This window comes from Sinohyriopsis cumingii, chromosome 6 (genome assembly GCF_028554795.1).
Source record: "Sinohyriopsis cumingii isolate HCF-2022 chromosome 6, ASM2855479v2, whole genome shotgun sequence".
Lineage (NCBI taxonomy): Eukaryota > Metazoa > Mollusca > Bivalvia > Unionida > Unionidae > Sinohyriopsis > Sinohyriopsis cumingii.
Window position 1 is genome coordinate 43104939 of NC_142966.1, and position 3458 is coordinate 43108396.

Genomic DNA, 3458 nt, shown 5'->3' on the forward strand with positions numbered 1-3458 from the left:
AACACTTTATGGTCTTTCGATACAGAAACACTTATTAGACTACAATGCCTTCGTGTATGGTTAATAATGTATTAAATGGCGTTTCAAATCTTGTATATGGTATATGGGAAAAATCTCCTTGAGAGTACCTATCACATAATAAGTCAAAGATGCAGATTTATGCAGTTTGGAACTCACGTGCATTTCTTCAAATGTACATTAGAGGTCACGGTGTTTTTCGATCACTGAGACTTGACACTCCTCTTTGACAAATTATACATATATATATTCCCACTTCCGCCTAATGAATATACATCGGCAAAGTTTATGATATTGCATATCTGATTACACAGATTCACCCCGGGAGATAAATTGACCTGTTTGACGATCTTTGGTACTTATTGCAGAACTAACATTAAATTTGGTTTGACTATATTATTATATAATCCAATATGGCGTGTAGTTCCTATATAATCATAAGTCAGCAATACTTTTACAAGACAGTCAGTTTTAATCGGGAACGATAGAAACACGTCTTGGACAAAGTCAGGTAAGTAAAACACAAATAAAATACTTAATTTGAACGTTTGCTTGAGACGTTAGGGTATTTAGCAATTATTTGAAAATTATTTACGAAGTTTAAACATTATATAATATGTCAAACATATGATTAATAACACGTTTTAGTCCTGGATATTCATTAATTTTTTTAGCATCATCATTTTTGTTTAATTCATTCAGCCATGGAGGCTTTTGTTGTTTTCGCCTAAAATGCGAGTAGGAAACACATTTTGGGGGCTATTTCTGAATACATCCTAATACATCGACTTTCAACTGAATTTCCATTAGCCTAATGCCTAGCTATATTGAAAACATCGTTTTCCATCAGTTACTTTGCACGCGCATAAGCAGAACGGTAAACGATTGCGTTCTTTTTTTGTTGTTGCTTAATGGACCCATCATTTTTGTATGGAGACCACTTTTTATTCCAAATTCCCACCGAATCCTAGTTTTTGCAAACGTTCACCTGTCTGTGCGCAATTCAGACCTGTCTGCCTAAGATCTGAGGCCAATAGGTCTAACATCCGGACACAAAATCGGATTCCGATCACGGTCGAATTTTGGGTGAAAAGAAAATGGGTCCGAAAATGAAGTTTTTTTACTCTGTATTTTGTAATACAACTAGATCGTCCAGATTATTTGGTATCATTATAGAGCGACGTATGTCTGCTTTTTTTGCAATACCACAAGCCTTTGTGTATTTTAAATGACCTTGATGCTGCAGAGCTCCGAAGTAGGGTACAGCCTCATCACGCCTACAAGGCTGAATGAGTTAAAGCATCCACGAGTCAGACGTATTCATTTAATTGGATAGCTTACAACGTCATGGAAACAAATTCCTACCTTCTTTATATTCACTGAAGTTGAAACCGTTAGCCGGGCTATTAATTTATTATTTTTTTGCTTCTTTCCTAGCCATGAACACGTTGTTAGTCCTCTGCATAATTGCGTTGCTTTCAACCATCGGCATGGTATCCGGCTTCATTGGGGGAAGCGGTCAGAGCGGTTTCGGAAGTGAGTGACCTATCATTATCTTTCAACTCTGCAGACTCATCTCATATAATTATATTAATACGCGTGCTGATACTACACATTTCTTCAGAGAATAATTATGTTAGATAGTTCAATGATTCATATGCATGAGTAATTATGTCTGCTCTACTACTACCCCATCACTGGGAGAAAGATCGAACGGGATATAACTTGATATGTTGTCTTGATTATTTATTATATGGGGTTATATTCTTCACGGTACATAATATTCTAAATTAATAATGTTTTAAATTCAGGACCGAAAGGAATTGAATACAAAATGTTGTCTGTTAGATTCTAACATTTTGTTCAGTCTAAAATGGGGGTCTTATGGTCTTTATTTCTTCCAGTGAAAAATACTTAGCATTGTAAAATGACGCTTTGAAGAGGAATACTTATTTAAATTACTTTATTTTGTTTTAAACCTAATAGCACTAACTTCTCAAATTCAATCACCTACATACTCAAATGAAGGTGTGCTTTCATTTCCTCTATCATTTCGTTCAAATCTTAATATTCCAATTACTTGTAAATTGTCATTGTTTCGTTTGTTAAGGGCCCTTGTGTTCAAACAGCAATGGCCAACAATACGTAGTTCAGCCGCCGAGTCAGCATCGATTTACATCAACGAAATTTAAAACGTTTGTATTACTGAATATTAGTATTATCCCCTTTTCTGGTAGAAATGTAGTATCACATAACCACATTCCTTTGACCTCACAGGAACATTAATATTTAATAAACTTCAGAGATACATGTGGCAAAATATTTGGAATAAGCTGTGAACATATAGCCAAATACTGTAGGTCTTGTACTATTTGAATACTTTTTCAGACATTGTGTACTCAGCTTGTTATCGCTGCCTCTTTCTCATTGCAGTTATCTTCCTGATTATTATCCTCATAATATTCATGCAAGGCTCTCATTATGGGAAATAGAAAGTAGACATGGAAGATGAGGGTAAGCATGTTTCGTGTATATAAATTATGAAGCATTTGCTGTGAACATGATCACAAGTGCCAGTAACTTTACATAGAGAAAAGATCATGAACTTTAAGTCTTGTCATTTGTGTCTTCAGGCCACAAACGTTTGTAATAGTGATTACTTTATTTTATTGCCTGTGTTTTTGACATAAGGTTCTTTGGAAGTTATTGAAACAAGTCAATGAATTCGTTATGTTTTAATATACAATAGTTTGTTGAACATGCTATGTTTATGTTATTCTGAGAAACGTTGAGATAATACAAATATTCCATAACCTTTGTCATCTCTATAGGATTACATTGTAATCGTAAATGAGATGCATATACATTATGATGCTTTGTCAACGATCATACGAATGTATGTATACAATAACTTGTTTTTATATGAATATACCTTCGTATATTATACAGCTGAAATGAATTGTATAAGTAAATTAATCTACATTTACGACTTGTATCGGAATATTCGAGAATAGGAAAATGTTTAAATCTTACGTTATGTTGGCTAATGAATGATTTACAATCTCTGCAGGAATTCGATGTTTCAAGTTTTGGATCGGAATGCAAAGCGTATCCCATGTAAGCAGTGATTCCAGGCGTAATACTAACGCGGGCAGCTTTAAGAATATTCCGATGTAAAATTTGTAATAAAGTACTTTGGATTTGAGAATATTATTGTTCTTTAGATTATTTGTAAACATCATATGCTGTGTATAGATGAGTGCACAATGCAATTGTGTCTTTCTCCCTTTATCTTTCATCCAAAGACATTGATAGTTAGGCGTTAATAATGTATCGAATAAGTAAACATGTAGAGGCACATGAACATGCTTATTTATATATTTGTCCTTTGTGTATGTTTGTATCTTCAAATATATATTTATAACTTTATAACTGTTTAA

General features: G+C 33.8%; 1 long non-coding RNA gene across 1 annotated transcript; it reads left to right on the top strand.

Annotated features, from left to right (window-relative positions):
- Positions 1-486: 486 nt before the first annotated feature.
- LOC149796806 (uncharacterized) lies at positions 487-3226 on the top strand. The gene is made up of 4 exons (XR_016421465.1): positions 487-529; positions 1456-1554; positions 2452-2532; positions 3089-3226. It is a non-coding gene; the product is annotated as an uncharacterized LOC149796806 (long non-coding RNA).
- Positions 3227-3458: the final 232 nt, after the last annotated feature.